The sequence below is a fragment of the Lepisma saccharinum genome, chromosome 7, assembly GCF_977018435.1.
Source record: "Lepisma saccharinum chromosome 7, izLepSacc3.1, whole genome shotgun sequence".
Lineage (NCBI taxonomy): Eukaryota > Metazoa > Arthropoda > Insecta > Zygentoma > Lepismatidae > Lepisma > Lepisma saccharinum.
The window spans coordinates 56,089,633-56,109,798 of record NC_139235.1 but is presented as its reverse complement, the minus strand read 5'-3'; positions in this window follow the sequence as shown (position 1 = coordinate 56,109,798).

Sequence of the window (20,166 nt, the reverse complement as noted above, 5' to 3'; positions counted from 1 at the left end):
ATGCTTAGGTACCATGGAAACTCTCATAACAATCATGTAAACAATCTATTTGGGCGTGATTGTAGTCGTCGTCGTGGAGATTTGAAATAAACATTTAGATTGTTGAAACAATGTAATACAACCTAAGGCCTCACGTTTTACGATAACATTATATAAAATTTCAAACTCGCACATCTCCGTTACTATAGAAGATACTGAAATGATTTTACACTCAATGGAATCAGGTCGACGCTCTCTATTGGCACATCCCGAAAAATTGAATCCATGTGTAATATTCATGCTTAGTTACCATGGAAACTCTCATAACAATAAAGTAAACAATATTTTTTTGCGTGATTGTAGTCGTCGTCTTGGAGATCTGAAATAATCATTTTTATTGTTGAAACAATGTAATACAAACTAAGGAATCACGTTTTAAGATAACATTATATAAAACTTCAAACTCGCATATCTCCGTTACTTTAGAAGATACTGAAATGATTTTACACTCAATGGAATCAGGTCGACGCTCTCTTTTCTCCCATCCAGAAAAATTGAATCCATGTGTAATATTCATGCTTAGTTACCGTGGAAACTCTCATAACAATCGTGTAAACAATCTATTTGTGCGTGATTGTAGCTGTCGTCGTGGAGAACTGAAATAACCATTTTGATTGTTGAAACAATGTAATACAAACTAAGGCCTCACGCTTTACGATAAAATTATATAAAATTTCAAACTCGCATATCTCCGTTACTGTAGAAGATACTGAATTGAATTTACACTCAATGGAATCAGGTCAACGCTCTCTTTTGGCACATCCCGAAAAATTGAATCCATGTGTAATATTCATGCTTAGTTACCGTGGAAACTCTCATAACAATCAAGTAAACAATCTTTTTGGGCGTGATTTTAGTCGTCGTCGTGGAGATTTTAAATAAACCTTTAGATTGTTGAAACAATGTAATACAACCTAAGGCCTCACGTTTTACGATAACATTATATAAAATTTCAAACTCGCACATCTCCGTTACTATAGAAGATACTGAAATGATTTTACACTCAATGGAATCAGGTCAACGCTCTCTATTGGCTCATCCGGAAAAATTGAATCCATGTGTAATATTCATGCTTAGTTACCATGGAAACTCTCATAACAATCATGTAAACAATCTATTTGTGCGTGATTGTAGTAGTCATCATAGAGATTTGAAATAACCATTTTGATTGTTACAACAATGTAATACAAACTAAGGTATCACGTTTTACGTTAACATTATATAAAATTTTAAACTCGCATATCTCCGTTACTGTAGATGATACTGAAGTGATTTTAAAAACAATGTAATCAGGTCGACGCTCTCTATTGGCACATCCGGAAAAATTGAATCCATCTGTAATATTATATGCTTAGTTACCATGGAAACTCTCATAACAATCATGTAAACAATCTATTTGGGCGTGATTGTAATCGTCGTCGTGGAGATTTGAAATAACCATTTTGATTGTATAAACAATGTAATACAAACTAAGGAATCACGTTTTAAGATAACATTATATAAAATTTCAAACTCGCATATCTCCGTTACTTTAGAAGATACTGAAATGATTTTACACTCAATGGAATCAGGTCGACGCTCTCTTTTCTCCCATCCAGAAAAATTGAATCCATGTGCAATATTCATGCTTAGGTACGGTGGAAACTCTCATAACAATCGTGTAAACAATCTATTTGTGCGTGATTGTAGCTGTCGTCGTGGAGAACTGAAATAACCATTTTGATTGTTGAAACAATGTAATACAAACTAAGGCCCCACGCTTTACGATAAAATTATATAAAATTTCAAACTCGCATATCTCCGTTACTATAGAAGATACTGAATTGAATTTACACTCAATGGAATCAGGTCAACGCTCTCTTTTGGCACATCCCGAAAAATTGAATCCATGTGTAATATTCATGCTTAGTTACCATGGAAACTCTCATAACAATCAAGTAAACAATCTTTTTGGGCGTGATTGTAGTCGTCGTCGTGGAGATTTTAAATAAACCTTTAGATTGTTGAAACAATGTAATACAACCTAAGGCCTCACGTTTTACGATAACATTATATAAAATTTCAAACTCGCACATCTCCGTTACTATAGAAGATACTGAAATGATTTTACACTCAATGGAATCATGTCAACGCTCTCCATTGTCTCATCCGGAAAAATTGAATCCATGTGTAATATTCATGCTTAGTTACCATGGAAACTCTCATAACAATCATGTAAACAATCTATTCGGGCGTGATTGTAATCGTCGTCGTGGAGATTTGAAATAACCATTTTGATTGTATAAACAATGTAATAAAAACTAAGGAATCACGTTTTAAGATAACATTACATAAGATTTCAAACTCGCATATCTCCTTTACTATAGAAGGTAATGAAGTGATTTGACACTCAATGGAATCAGGTCAACGCTCTCTTTTGGCACATCCCGAAAATTGAATCATTGTGTAATATTCATGCTTAGTTACCATGGAATCTCTCATAACAATCATGTAAACAATCTATTTGTGCGTGATTGTAGCTGTCGTCGTGGAGAACTGAAATAACCATTTTGATTGTTGAAACAATGTAATACAAACTAAGCCCTCACGCTTTACGATAACATTATATAAAATTTCAAACTCGCATATCTCCGTTACTATAGAAAATACTGAAATGATTTTATACTCAATGGAATCAGGTCAACGCTCTCTTTTGGCACATCCCGAAAAATTGAATCCATGTGTAATATTCATGCTTAGTTACCATGGAAACTCTCATAACAATAAAGTAAACAATATTTTTTTGCGTGATTGTAGTCGTCGTCGTGGAGATCTGAAATAACCATTTTGATTGTTGAGAAAATGTAATAAAAACTAAGGAATCACGTTTTAATATAACATTATATAAAATTTCAAACTCGCATATCTCCGTTACTATAGAAGATACTGAAGTTATTTTACAATCAATGGAATAAAGTCAACGCTCTCTATATTCACATCCGAAAAAATTGAATTCGTGTGTAATATTCATGCTTAGTTACCATGGAAACTCTCATAACAATCATGTGAACAATCTATTTGTGCGTGATTGTAGTAGTCATCATAGAGATTTGAAATAACCATTTTGATTGTTACAACAATGTAATACAAACTAAGGTATCACGTTTTACGTTAACATTATATAAAATTTTAAATTCGCATATCTCCGTTACTGTAGATGATACTGAAGTGACTTTACAATCAATGGAATCAGTTCGACGCTCTCTATTGGCTCATCCGGAAAAATTGAATCCATGTGTAATATTCATGCTTAGTTACCGTGGAAACTCTCATAACAATCGTTTAAAGAATCTATTTGTGCGTGATTGTAGCTGTCGTCGTGGAGAACTGAAATAACCATTTTGATTGTTGAAACAATGTAATACAAACTAAGGCCTCACGCTTTACGATAACATTATATAAAATTTCAAACTCGCATATCTCCGTTACTATAGAAGATACTGAAGTGAATTTACACTCAATGGAATCAGGTCAACGCTCTCTTTTATCACATCCCGAAAAATTGAATCCATGTGTAATATTCATGCTTAGTTACCATGGAAACTCTCATAACAATCATGTAAACAATCTATTTGGGCGTGATTGTAGTCGTCGTCTTGGAGATTTGAAATAACCATTTTGATTGTTGAAACAATGTAATACAACCTAAGGCCTCACGTTTTACGATAACATTATATAAAATTTCAAACTCGCATATCTCCGTTACTATAGAAGATACTGAAATGATTTTACACTCAATGGAATCAGGTCAACGCTCTCTATTGGCTCATCCGGAAAAATTGAATCCATGTGTAATATTCATGCTTAGTTACCATGGAAACTCTCATAACAATCATGTAAACAATCTATTTGGGCGTGATTGTAGTCGTCGTCTTGGAGATTTGAAATAACCATTTTGATTGTTGAAACAATGTAATACAACCTAAGGCCTCACGTTTTACGATAACATTATATAAAATTTCAAACTCGCATATCTCCGTTACTATAGAAGATACTGAAATGATTTTACACTCAATGGAATCAGGTCAACGCTCTCTATTGGCTCATCCGGAAAAATTGAATCCATGTGTAATATTCATGCTTAGTTACCATGGAAACTCTCATAACAATCATGTAAACAATCTATTTGGGCGTGATTGTAGTCGTTGTCGTGGAGATTTGAAATAACCATTTTGATTGTTGAAACAATGTAATACAAACTAAGGAATCACGTTTTAAGATAACATTAATTAAAATTTCAAACTCGCATATCTCCGTTATTTTAGAAGATACTGAGATGATTTTACACTCAATGGAATCAGGTCGACGCTCTTTTTTTCCCATCCAGAAAAATTGAATCCATGTGTAATATTCATGCTTAGTTACCATGGAAACTCTCATAACAATCATGTAAACAATCTATTTGTGCGTGATTGTAGTCGTCATCATAGAGATTTGAAATAACCATTTTGATTGTTGAAACAATGTAATACAAACAAAGGAATCACGTTTTACGATAACATTATATAAAATTTTAAACTCGCATATCTCCGTTACTGTAGATGATACTGTAGTGATTTTAAAAACAATGTAATCAGGTCGACGCTCTCTATTGGCACATCCCGAAAAATTGAATCCATGTGTAATATTCATGCTTAGGTACCATGGAAACTCTCATAACAATCATGTAAACAATCTATTTGGGCGTGATTGTAGTCGTCGTCGTGGAGATTTGAAATAAACATTTAGATTGTTGAAACAATGTAATACAACCTAAGGCCTCACGTTTTACGATAACATTATATAAAATTTCAAACTCGCACATCTCCGTTACTATAGAAGATACTGAAATGATTTTATACTCAATGGAATCAGGTCAACGCTCTCTATTGGCTCATCCGGAAAAATTGAATCCATGTGTAATATTCAAGCTTAGTTACCATGGAAACTCTCATAACAATAAAGTAAACAATATTTCTTTGCGTGATTGTAGTCGTCGTCTTGGAGATCTGAAATAACCATTTTTATTGTTGAAACAATGTAATACAAACTAAGGAATCACGTTTTAAGATAACATTATATAAAATTTCAAACTCGCATATCTCCGTTACTTTAGAAGATACTGAAATGATTTTACACTCAATGGAATCAGGTCGACGCTCTCTTTTGGCTCATCCCGAAAAATTGAATCCATGTGTAATATTCATGCTTAGTTACCATGGAAACTCTCATAACAATCAAGTAAACAATCTTTTTGGGCGTGATTGTAGTCGTTGTCGTGGAGATTTTAAATAAACCTTTAGATTGTTGAAACAATGTAATACAACCTAAGGCCTCACGTTTTACGATAACATTATATAAAATTTCAAACTCGCACATCTCCGTTACTATAGAAGATACTGAAATGATTTTACACTCAATGGAATCATGTCAACGCTCTCTCTTGGCTCATCCGGAAAAATTGAATCCATGTGTAATATTCATGCTTAGTTACCATGGAAACTCTCATAACAATCATGTAAACAATCTATTTGTGCGTGATTGTAGTAGTCATCATAGAGATTTGAAATAACCATTTTGATTGTTACAACAATGTAATACAAACTAAGGTATCACGTTTTACGTTAACATTATATAAAATTTTAAACTCGCATATCTCCGTTACTGTAGATGATACTGAAGTGATTTTAAAAACAATGTAATCAGGTCGACGCTCTCTATTGGCACATCCGGAAAAATTGAATCCATCTGTAATATTATATGCTTAGTTACCATGGAAACTCTCATAACAATCATGTAAACAATCTATTTGGGCGTGATTGTAATCGTCGTCGTGGAGATTTGAAATAACCATTTTGATTGTATAAACAATGTAATACAAACTAAGGAATCACGTTTTAAGATAACATTATATAAAATTTCAAACTCGCATATCTCCGTTACTTTAGAAGATACTGAAATGATTTTACACTCAATGGAATCAGGTCGACGCTCTCTTTTCTCCCATCCAGAAAAATTGAATCCATGTGTAATATTCATGCTTAGTTACGGTGGAAACTCTCATTACAATCGTGTAAACAATCTATTTGTGCGTGATTGTAGCTGTCGTCGTGGAGAACTGAAATAACCATTTTGATTGTTGAAACAATGTAATACAAACTAAGGCCTCACGCTTTACGATAAAATTATATAAAATTTCAAACTCGCATATCTCCGTTACTATAGAAGATACTGAATTGAATTTACACTCAATGGAATCAGGTCATCGCTCTCTTTTGGCACATCCGAAAAAATTGAATCCATGTGTAATATTCATGCTTAGTTACCATGGAAACTCTCATAACAATAAAGTAAACAATATTTTTTTGCGTGATTGTAGTCGTCGTCTTGGAGATCTGAAATAATCATTTTTATTGTTGAAACAATGTAATACAAACTAAGGAATCACGTTTTAAGATAACATTATATAAAACTTCAAACTCGCATATCTCCGTTACTTTAGAAGATACTGAAATGATTTTACACTCAATGGAATCAGGTCGACGCTCTCTTTTCTCCCATCCAGAAAAATTGAATCCATGTGTAATATTCATGCTTAGTTACCGTGGAAACTCTCATAACAATCGTGTAAACAATCTATTTGTGCGTGATTGTAGCTGTCGTCGTGGAGAACTGAAATAACCATTTTGATTGTTGAAACAATGTAATACAAACTAAGGCCTCACGCTTTACGATAAAATTATATAAAATTTCAAACTCGCATATCTCCGTTACTGTAGAAGATACTGAATTGAATTTACACTCAATGGAATCAGGTCAACGCTCTCTTTTGGCACATCCCGAAAAATTGAATCCATGTGTAATATTCATGCTTAGTTACCATGGAAACTCTCATAACAATCAAGTAAACAATCTTTTTGGGCGTGATTTTAGTCGTCGTCGTGGAGATTTTAAATAAACCTTTAGATTGTTGAAACAATGTAATACAACCTAAGGCCTCACGTTTTACGATAACATTATATAAAATTTCAAACTCGCACATCTCCGTTACTATAGAAGATACTGAAATGATTTTACACTCAATGGAATCAGGTCAACGCTCTCTATTGGCTCATCCGGAAAAATTGAATCCATGTGTAATATTCATGCTTAGTTACCATGGAAACTCTCATAACAATCATGTAAACAATCTATTTGTGCGTGATTGTAGTAGTCATCATAGAGATTTGAAATAACCATTTTGATTGTTACAACAATGTAATACAAACTAAGGTATCACGTTTTACGTTAACATTATATAAAATTTCAAACTCGCATATCTCCGTTACTTTAGAAGATACTGAAATGATTTTACACTCAATGGAATCAGGTCAACGCTCTCTTTTGGCACATCCCGAAAAATTGAATCCATGTGTAATATTCATGCTTAGTTACCATGGAAACTCTCATAACAATCAAGTAAACAATCTTTTTGGGCGTGATTGTAGTCGTCGTCGTGGAGATTTTAAATAAACCTTTAGATTGTTGAAACAATGTAATACAACCTAAGGCCTCACGTTTTACGATAACATTATATAAAATTTCAAACTCGCACATCTCCGTTACTATAGAAGATACTGAAATGATTTTACACTCAATGGAATCATGTCAACGCTCTCCATTGTCTCATCCGGAAAAATTGAATCCATGTGTAATATTCATGCTTAGTTACCATGGAAACTCTCATAACAATCATGTGAACAATCTATTTGTGCGTGATTGTAGTAGTCATCATAGAGATTTGAAATAACCATTTTGATTGTTACAACAATGTAATACAAACTAAGGTATCACGTTTTACGTTAACATTATATAAAATTTTAAATTCGCATATCTCCGTTACTGTAGATGATACTGAAGTGATTTTAAAAACAATGTAATCAGGTCGACGCTCTATTGGCACATCCGGAAAAATTGAATCCATCTGTAATATTATATGCTTAGTTACCATGGAAACTCTCATAACAATCATGTAAACAATCTATTCGGGCGTGATTGTAATCGTCGTCGTGGAGATTTGAAATAACCATTTTGATTGTATAAACAATGTAATAAAAACTAAGGAATCACGTTTTGAGATAACATTACATAAGATTTCAAACTCGCATATCTCCTTTACTATAGAAGGTAATGAAGTGATTTGACACTCAATGGAATCAGGTCAACGCTCTCTTTTGGCACATCCCGAAACTTGAATCATTGTGTAATATTCATGCTTAGTTACCATGGAATCTCTCATAACAATCATGTAAACAATCTATTTGTGCGTGATTGTAGCTGTCGTCGTGGAGAACTGAAATAACCATTTTGATTGTTGAAACAATGTAATACAAACTAAGCCCTCACGCTTTACGATAACATTATATAAAATTTCAAACTCGCATATCTCCGTTACTATAGAAAATACTGAAATGATTTTATACTCAATGGAATCAGGTCAACGCTCTCTTTTGGCACATCCCGAAAAATTGAATCCATGTGTAATATTCATGCTTAGTTACCATGGAAACTCTCATAACAATAAAGTAAACAATATTTTTTTGCGTGATTGTAGTCGTCGTCGTGGAGATCTGAAATAACCATTTTGATTGTTGAGAAAATGTAATAAAAACTAAGGAATCACGTTTTAATATAACATTATATAAAATTTCAAACTCGCATATCTCCGTTACTATAGAAGATACTGAAGTTATTTTACAATCAATGGAATAAAGTCAACGCTCTCTATATTCACATCCGAAAAAATTGAATTCGTTTGTAATATTCATGCTTAGTTACCATGGAAACTCTCATATCAATCATGTGAACAATCTATTTGTGCGTGATTGTAGTAGTCATCATAGAGATTTGAAATAACCATTTTGATTGTTACAACAATGTAATACAAACTAAGGTATCACGTTTTACGTTAACATTATATAAAATTTTAAATTCGCATATCTCCGTTACTGTAGATGATACTGAAGTGACTTTACAATCAATGGAATCAGTTCGACGCTCTCTATTGGCTCATCCGGAAAAATTGAATCCATGTGTAATATTCATGCTTAGTTACCGTGGAAACTCTCATAACAATCGTTTAAAGAATCTATTTGTGCGTGATTGTAGCTGTCGTCGTGGAGAACTGAAATAACCATTTTGATTGTTGAAACAATGTAATACAAACTAAGGCCTCACGCTTTACGATAACATTATATAAAATTTCAAACTCGCATATCTCCGTTACTATAGAAGATACTGAAGTGAATTTACACTCAATGGAATCAGGTCAACGCTCTCTTTTATCACATCCCGAAAAATTGAATCCATGTGTAATATTCATGCTTAGTTACCATGGAAACTCTCATAACAATCATGTAAACAATCTATTTGGGCGTGATTGTAGTCGTCGTCTTGGAGATTTGAAATAACCATTTTGATTGTTGAAACAATGTAATACAACCTAAGGCCTCACGTTTTACGATAACATTATATAAAATTTCAAACTCGCATATCTCCGTTACTATAGAAGATACTGAAATGATTTTACACTCAATGGAATCAGGTCAACGCTCTCTATTGGCTCATCCGGAAAAATTGAATCCATGTGTAATATTCATGCTTAGTTACCATGGAAACTCTCATAACAAGAAAGTAAACAATATTTTTTTGCGTGATTGTAGTCGTCGTCGTGGAGATCTGAAATAACTATTTTGATTGTTGAAACAATGTTATACAAACTAAGGAATCACGTTTTAAGATAACATTATATAAAATTTCAAACTCGCATATCTCCGTTACTATAGAAGATACTGAAGTGATTTTACAATCAATGGAATCAGGTCGACGCTCTCTATTGGCTCATCCGGAAAAATTGAATCCATGTGTAATATTCATGCTTAGTTACCATGGAAACTCTCATAACAATCATGTAAACAATCTATTTGGGCGTGATTGTAGTCGTTGTCGTGGAGATTTGAAATAACCATTTTGATTGTTGAAACAATGTAATACAAACTAAGGAATCACGTTTTAAGATAACATTAATTAAAATTTCAAACTCGCATATCTCCGTTATTTTAGAAGATACTGAGATGATTTTACACTCAATGGAATCAGGTCGACGCTCTTTTTTTCCCATCCAGAAAAATTGAATCCATGTGTAATATTCATGCTTAGTTACCATGGAAACTCTCATAACAATCATGTAAACAATCTATTTGTGCGTGATTGTAGTCGTCATCATAGAGATTTGAAATAACCATTTTGATTGTTGAAACAATGTAATACAAACTAAGGAATCACGTTTTACGATAACATTATATAAAATTTTAAACTCGCATATCTCCGTTACTGTAGATGATACTGTAGTGATTTTAAAAACAATGTAATCAGGTCGACGCTCTCTATTGGCACATCCCGAAAAATTGAATCCATGTGTAATATTCATGCTTAGGTACCATGGAAACTCTCATAACAATCATGTAAACAATCTATTTGGGCGTGATTGTAGTCGTCGTCGTGGAGATTTGAAATAAACATTTAGATTGTTGAAACAATGTAATACAACCTAAGGCCTCACGTTTTACGATAACATTATATAAAATTTCAAACTCGCACATCTCCGTTACTATAGAAGATACTGAAATGATTTTATACTCAATGGAATCAGTTCAACGCTCTCTATTGGCTCATCCGGAAAAATTGAATCCATGTGTAATATTCAAGCTTAGTTACCATGGAAACTCTCATAACAATAAAGTAAACAATATTTCTTTGCGTGATTGTAGTCGTCGTCTTGGAGATCTGAAATAACCATTTTTATTGTTGAAACAATGTAATACAAACTAAGGAATCACGTTTTAAGATAACATTATATAAAATTTCAAACTCGCATATCTCCGTTACTTTAGAAGATACTGAAATGATTTTACACTCAATGGAATCAGGTCGACGCTCTCTTTTGGCTCATCCCGAAAAATTGAATCCATGTGTAATATTTATGCTTAGTTACCATGGAAACTCTCATAACAATCAAGTAAACAATCTTTTTGGGCGTGATTGTAGTCGTTGTCGTGGAGATTTTAAATAAACCTTTAGATTGTTGAAACAATGTAATACAACCTAAGGCCTCACGTTTTACGATAACATTATATAAAATTTCAAACTCGCACATCTCCGTTACTATAGAAGATACTGAAATGATTTTACACTCAATGGAATCATGTCAACGCTCTCTCTTGGCTCATCCGGAAAAATTGAATCCATGTGTAATATTCATGCTTAGTTACCATGGAAACTCTCATAACAATCATGTAAACAATCTATTTGTGCGTGATTGTAGTAGTCATCATAGAGATTTGAAATAACCATTTTGATTGTTACAACAATGTAATACAAACTAAGGTATCACGTTTTACGTTAACATTATATAAAATTTTAAACTCGCATATCTCCGTTACTGTAGATGATACTGAAGTGATTTTAAAAACAATGTAATCAGGTCGACGCTCTCTATTGGCACATCCGGAAAAATTGAATCCATCTGTAATATTATATGCTTAGTTACCATGGAAACTCTCATAACAATCATGTAAACAATCTATTTGGGCGTGATTGTAATCGTCGTCGTGGAGATTTGAAATAACCATTTTGATTGTATAAACAATGTAATACAAACTAAGGAATCACGTTTTAAGATAACATTATATAAAATTTCAAACTCGCATATCTCCGTTACTTTAGAAGATACTGAAATGATTTTACACTCAATGGAATCAGGTCGACGCTCTCTTTTCTCCCATCCAGAAAAATTGAATCCATGTGTAATATTCATGCTTAGTTACGGTGGAAACTCTCATAACAATCGTGTAAACAATCTATTTGTGCGTGATTGTAGCTGTCGTCGTGGAGAACTGAAATAACCATTTTGATTGTTGAAACAATGTAATACAAACTAAGGCCTCACGCTTTACGATAAAATTATATAAAATTTCAAACTCGCATATCTCCGTTACTATAGAAGATACTGAATTGAATTTACACTCAATGGAATCAGGTCAACGCTCTCTTTTGGCACATCCGAAAAAATTGAATCCATGTGTAATATTCATGCTTAGTTACCATGGAAACTCTCATAACAATCAAGTAAACAATCTTTTCGGGCGTGATTGTAGTCGTCGTCGTGGAGATTTTAAATAAACCTTTAGATTGTTGAAACAATGTAATACAACCTAAGGCCTCACGTTTTACGATAACATTATATAAAATTTTAAACTCGCACATCTCCGTTACTATAGAAGATACTGAAATGATTTTACACTCAATGGAATCATGTCAAAGCTCTCTATTGGCTCATCCGGAAAAATTGAATCCATGTGTAATATTCATGCTTAGTTACCATGGAAACTCTCATAACAATCATGTAAACAATCTATTTGTGCGTGATTGTAGTAGTCATCATAGAGATTTGAAATAACCATTTTGATTGTTACAACAATGTAATACAAACTAAGGTATCACGTTTTACGTTAACATTATATAAAATTTTAAACTCGCATATCTCCGTTACTGTAGATGATACTGAAGTGATTTTAAAAACAATGTAATCAGGTCGACGCTCTCTATTGGCACATCCGGAAAAATTGAATCCATCTGTAATATTATATGCTTAGTTACCATGGAAACTCTCATAACAATCATGTAAACAATCTATTTGGGCGTGATTGTAATCGTCGTCGTGGAGATTTGAAATAACCATTTTGATTGTATAAACAATGTAATACAAACTAAGGAATCACGTTTTAAGATAACATTATATAAAATTTCAAACTCGCATATCTCCGTTACTTTAGAAGATACTGAAATGATTTTACACTCAATGGAATCAGGTCGACGCTCTCTTTTCTCCCATCCAGAAAAATTGAATCCATGTGTAATATTCATGCTTAGTTACCATGGAATCTCTCATAACAATCATGTAAACAATCTATTTGTGCGTGATTGTAGCTGTCGTCGTGGAGAACTGAAATAACCATTTTGATTGTTGAGAAAATGTAATACAAACTAAGGAATCACGTTTTAATATAACATTATATAAAATTTCAAACTCGCATATCTCCGTTACTATAGAAGATACTGAAGTGATTTTACAATCAATGGAATAAGGTCAACGCTCTCTATATTCACATCCGAAAAAATTGAATTCGTGTGTAATATTCATGCTTAGTTACCATGGAAACTCTCATAACAATAATTTAAACAATCTATTGGTGCGTGATTGTAGTCGTCGTCATAGGGATTTGTAATAACCATTTTGATTGTTGAAACAATGTAATACAAACTAAGGAATCACGTTTTACGATAACATTATATAAAATTTTAAACTCGCATATCTCCGTTACTATAGAAGATACCTAAGTGATTTTAAAATCAATGTAATCAGGACGACGCTCTCTATTGGCACATCGGGAAAAATTGAATCCATGTGTAATATCCATGGTTAGGTACCATGGAAACTCTCATAACAATCATGTAAACAATCTATTTGTGCGTGATTGTAGTCGGCGTCGTGGAGATTTGAAATAACCATTTTGATTGTTGAAACAATGTAATACAAACTAAGGTCTCACGCTTTACGATAACATTATATAAAATTACAAACTTGCATATCTCCGTTACTATAGAAAATACGGAAGTGATTTTACAATCAATGGAATCAGGTCGACGCTCTCTATTGGCTCATCCGGAAAAATTGAATCCATGTGTAATATTCATGCGAAGTTACCATGGAAACACTCGTAACAATCATGTAAACAATCTATTTGTACGTGATTGTCGTCGTCCTCGTTGAGATTAGTAATAACCATTTGGATTGTTGAAACAATGTAATACAAACTAAAGGATCACGTTTTAAAATTACATTATATAAACTTCACACTCGCATATCTCCGTTACTATAGAAGATACTGAAGTGTACTTTACACTGAATGGAATCAGGTCGACGCTCTCTATTGGCACATTGGGAAAAATTGAATCCATGTTTAATATTCATTCTTTCTTACCATGTAAATTCTCATAACAATCATGTAAACAATCTATTTGTGCGCGACTGTAGTCGTCGTCGTGGAGATTTTAAATAACCATTTTGATTCTTGAAACAATGTAATACAAGCTAAGGCCTCACGCTTTACGAAAACATTTTATAAAATTTCAAACTCGCATATCTCCGTTACTATAAAAGATAATGAAGTGACTTTACAATCAATGGAATCAGTTCGACGCTCTCTATTGGCTCATCCGGAAAAATTGAATCCATGTGTAATATTCATGCTTAGTTACCGTGGAAACTCTCATAACAATCGTGTAAACAATCTATTTGTGCGTGATTGTAGCTGTCGTCGTAGAGAACTGAAATAACCATTTTGATTGTTGAAACAATGTAATACAAACTAAGGCCTCACGCTTTACGATAACATTATGTAAAATTTCAAACTCGCATATCTCCGTTACTATAGAAGATACTGAAGTGAATTTACACTCAATGGAATCAGGTCAACGCTCTCTTTTGGTACATCCCGAAAAATTGAATCCATGTGTAATATTCATGCTTAGTTACCATGGAAACTCACATAACAATGATGTAAAAAATCTATTTGGGCGTGATTGTCGTCGTCCTCGTTGAGATTAGTAATAACCATTTGGATTGTTGAAACAATGTAATACAAACTAAAGGATCACGTTTTAAAATTACATTATATAAACTTCACACTCGCATATCTCCGTTACTATAGAAGATACTGAAGTGTACTTTACACTGAATGGAATCAGGTCGACGCTCTCTATTGGCACATTGGGAAAAATTGAATCCATGTTTAATATTCATTCTTTCTTACCATGTAAATTCTCATAACAATCATGTAAACAATCTATTTGTGCGTGACTGTAGTCGTCGTCGTGGAGATTTTAAATAAACATTTAGATTGTTGAAACAATGTAATACAACCTAAGGCCTCACGTTTTACGATAACATTATATAATATATCAAACTCGCACATCTCCGTTACTATAGAAGATACTGAAATGATTTTACACTCAATGGAATCAGGTCAACGCTCTCTATTGGCTCATCCGGAAAAATTGAATCCATGTGTAATATTCATGCTTAGTTACCATGGAAACTCTCATAACAATAAAGTAAACAATATTTTTTTGCGTGATTGTAGTCATCGTCGTGGAGATCTGAAATAACCATTTTGATTGTTGAAACAATGTAATGCAAACTAAGGAATCACGTTTTAAGATAACATTATATAAAATTTCAAACTCGCATATCTCCGTTACTATAGAAGATACTGAAGTGATTTTAAAAACAATGTAATCAGGTCGACGATCTCTATTGGCACATCCGGAAAAATTGAATCCATGTGTAATATTATATGCTTAGTTACCATGGAAACACTCATAACAATCATGTAAACAATCTATTTGTACATGATTGTCGTCGTTCTCGTTGAGATTTGTAATAACAATTTTGATTGTTGAAACAATGTAATACAAACTAAAGAATCACGTCTTAAAATTACATTATATAAAATTTCACACTCGCATATCTCCGTTACTATAGAAGATACTCAAGTGTACTTTACACTCAATGGAATCAGCTCGACGCTCTCTATTGGCACATCGGGAAAAATTGAATCCATGTTTAATATTCATTCTTTCTTACCATGTAAACTCTCATAACAATTTTGTAAACAATCTATTTGTGCGTGATTGTAGTCGTCGTCGTGGAGATTTTAAATAACCATTTTGATTGTTGAAACAATGTAATACAGCTAAGGCCTCACGCTTTACGAAAACATTATATAAAATTTCAAACTCGCATATCTCTTTACTACGAAAGATAATTAAGTGACTTTACAATCAATGGAATCAGTTCGACGCTCTCTATTGGCTCATCCGGAAAAATTGAATCCATGTGTAATATTCATGCTTAGTTATCATGGAAACTCTCATAACAATCATGTAAACAATCTATTTGGGCGTGAATGTAGTCGTCGTAGTGGAGATTTGAAATAACCATTTTGATTGTTGAATCAATGTAATACAAACTAAGGAATCATTTTTAAGATAACATTATATAAAATTTCACACTCGCATATCTCCGTTACTTTAGAAGATACTGAAGTGTACTTTCCACTCAATGAAATCAGGTCGACGCTCTGCATTGGCACATCCGGAAAAATTGAATCCATGTATAATATTCATGCTTAGTTACAATGGAGAGTCTCATAACAATCATGTTAGCAATCTATTTGTGCGTGATTGTAGTCCTCGTTGTGGAGATTTGAAATAAACATTTTGATTGTTGAAACAATATAATACAACCTAAGGCCTCACGTTTTACGATAACATTATATAAAATTTCAAACTCGCACATCTCCGTTACTATAGAAGATACTGAAATGATTTTACACTCAATGGAATTAGGTCGACGCTCTCTATTGGCTCATCCGGAAAAATTGAATCCATGTGTAATATTCATGCTTAGTTACCATGGAAACTCTCATAACAATAAAGTAAACAATATTTTTTTGCGTGATTGTAGTCGTCGTCGTGGAGATCTGAAATAACCATTTTGATTGTTGAAACAATGTAATACAAACTAAGGAATCACGTTTTAAGATAACATTATATAAAATTTCAAACTCGCATATCTCCGTTACTATAGAAGATACTGAAATGATTTTACACTCAATGGAATCAGGTCGACGCTCTCTTTTTTCCCATCCAGAAAAATTGAATCCATGTGTAATATTCATGCTTAGGTACCATGGAAACTCTCATAACAATCATGTAAGCAATCTATTTGTGCGTGATTGTAGTCGTCATCATAGAGATTTGAAATAACCATTTTGATTGTTGAAACAATGTAATACAAACTAAGGAATCACGATTTATGATAACATTATATAAAATTTTAAACTCGCATATCTCTCTTACTGTAGATGATACTGAAGTGATTTTAAAAACAGTGTAATCAGGTCGACGATCTCTATTGGCACATCCGGAAAAATTGAATCCATGTGTAATATTATATGCTTAGTTACCATGGAAACTCTCATAACAATCATGTAAACAATCTATTTGGGCGTGATGGTAATCGTCGTCGTGGAGATTTGAAATAACCATTTTGATTGTTGAAACAATGTAATAAAAACTAAGGAATCATTTTTAAGATAACATTATATAAGATTTCAAACTCGCATATCTCCTTTACTATAGAAGCTAATGAAGTGATTTGACACTCAATGTAATCAGGTAAACTCTATATTTTGGCACATCCCGAAAATTGAATCCATGTGTAATATTCATGTTTAGTTACCATGGAAACTCTCATAACAATTTTGTAAACAATCTATTTGTGCGTGATTGTAGTCGTCGTCGTGGAGATTTGAAATATCCATTTTGATTGTTGAAACAATGTAATACAAACTAAGGCCTCACGCTTTACGATAACATTATATAAAATTTCAAACTCGCATATCTCCGTTACTGTAGAAGATACCGAAGTGGTTTTAATATCAATGTAATCAGGTCGACGCTCTCTATTGGCACATCCGTAAAAATTGAATCCATGTGTAATATCCATGGTTAGGTACCATGGAAACTCTCATAACAATCATGTAAACAATCTATTTGTGCGTGATTGTAGTCGTCATCATAGAGATTTGAAATAACCATTTTGATTGTTGAAACAATGTAATACAAACTAAGGAATCACAATTTACGATAACATTATATAAAATTTTAAACTCGCACCTCTCCGTTACTATAGAAGATACTGAAATGATTTTACACTCAATGGAATCAGGTCAACGCTCTCTATTGGCACATCCGGAAAAATTGAATCCATGTGTAATATTATATGCTTAGTTACCATGGAAACTCTCATAACAATCATGTAAACAATCTATTTGGGCGTGATGGTAATCGTCGTCGTGGAGATTTGAAATAACCATTTTGATTGTTGAAACAATGTAATAAAAACTAAGGAATCATTTTTAAGGTAACATTATATAAGATTTCAAACTCACATATCTCCTTTACTATAGAAGGTAATGAAGTGATTTAACACTCAATGTAATCAGGTCAACGCTATATTTTGGCACATCCCGAAAATTGAATCCATGTGTAATATTCATGCTTAGTTACCATGGAAACTCTCATAACAATTTTGTAAACAATCTATTTGTGCGTGATTGTAGTCGTCGTCGTGGAGATTTGAAATATCCATTTTGATTGTTGAAACAATGTAATACAAAATAAGGCCTCAAGCTTTACGATAACATTATATAAAATTTTAAACTTGCATATCCCCGTTACTATAGAAAATACGGAAGTGATTTTACAATCAATGGAATCAGGTCGACGCTCTCTATTGGCTCATCCGGAAAAATTGAATCCATGTGTAATATTCATGCTTAGTTACAGTGGAAACTCTCATAACAATCGTGTAAAGAATCTATTTGTGCGTGATTGTAGCTGTCGTCGTGGAGAACTGAAATAACCATTTTGATTGTTGAAACAATGTAATACAAACTAAGGCCTCACGCTTTACGATAACATTATATAAAATTTCAAACTCGCATATCTCCGTTACTATAGAAGATACTAAAGTGAATTTACACTCAATGGAATCAGGTCAACGCTCTCTTTTATCACATCCCGAAAAATTGAATCCATGTGTAATATTCATGCTTAGTTACCATGGAAACTCTCATAACAAGAAAGTAAACAATATTTTTTTGCGTGATTGTAGTCGTCGTCGTGGAGATCTGAAATAACTATTTTGATTGTTGAAACAATGTTATACAAATTAAGGAATCACGTTTTAAGATAACATTATATAAAATTTCAAACTCGCATATCTCCGTTACTATAGAAGATACTGAAGTGATTTTACAATCAATGGAATCAGGTCGACGCTCTCTATTGGCTCATCCGGAAAAATTGAATCCATGTGTAATATTCATGCTTAGTTACCATGGAAACTCTCATAACAATCATGTAAACAATCTATTTGGGCGTGATTGTAGTCAGTAGTGGTATTTACGGTGGGATAAACCCACGAAAGTATGAACCCCCCTCAAGCAGATTTGGCTATACTTAAAACAAGCTCAACATGCCCATATGAGCTTTTTGCTCAAGTGTGGAACCCCGTCTAATCCAAGATTTTTGTAAAAAAGCCCTCATGGATTCCATGAGAAAGTATGACCCTTCTCAGAAAGTATGAACCCCCTCAGATACCCATACCCATACACACCCACCTACACCCACCCACACCCACCCACACATATTTACTTCCGGTCCACTTCCGGTCCACTTCCGGTCTACTTCCGGTCCACTTCCGGTCCACTTCCGGTCCACTTCCGGTCCACTTCCGGTCCACTTCCAGTTTGCCTACTTCCGGTCTACTTGTAGCCAAGTTGTGGCCTATTTCTGATATTTTTATCCAGCATAGAATTTTTATTTGAATCCCAAGAAATTGTATATAAATACCAAAGCCAAAAATATCAACACACATACACACATACACACATACACATACACATACACACATACACATACACATACACACATACATACACACATACACACGTACACACACACACAAAGCACAGTGTTGAATCCAACTGATATTTTTATCCAGCATAGAATTTTGATTTGAATCCCAAGAAATTGTATATAAATACCAAAGCCAAAAATATAAAGTGTATACACACATACACACGTACACACACACACAAAGCACAGTGTTGAATCCAACTGATATTTTTATCCAGCATAGAATTTTGATTTGAATCCCAAGAAATTGTATATAAATACCAAAGCCAAAAATATTAAGTGTATACACACATACACACATACACACACACACAAAGCACAGTGTTGAACCCAACTGATATTTTTATCCAGCATAGAATTTTGATTTGAATCCCAAGAAATTGTATATAAATACCAAAGCCAAAAATATTAAGTGTATACACACATACACACATACACACATACACAAAGCACAGTGTTGAA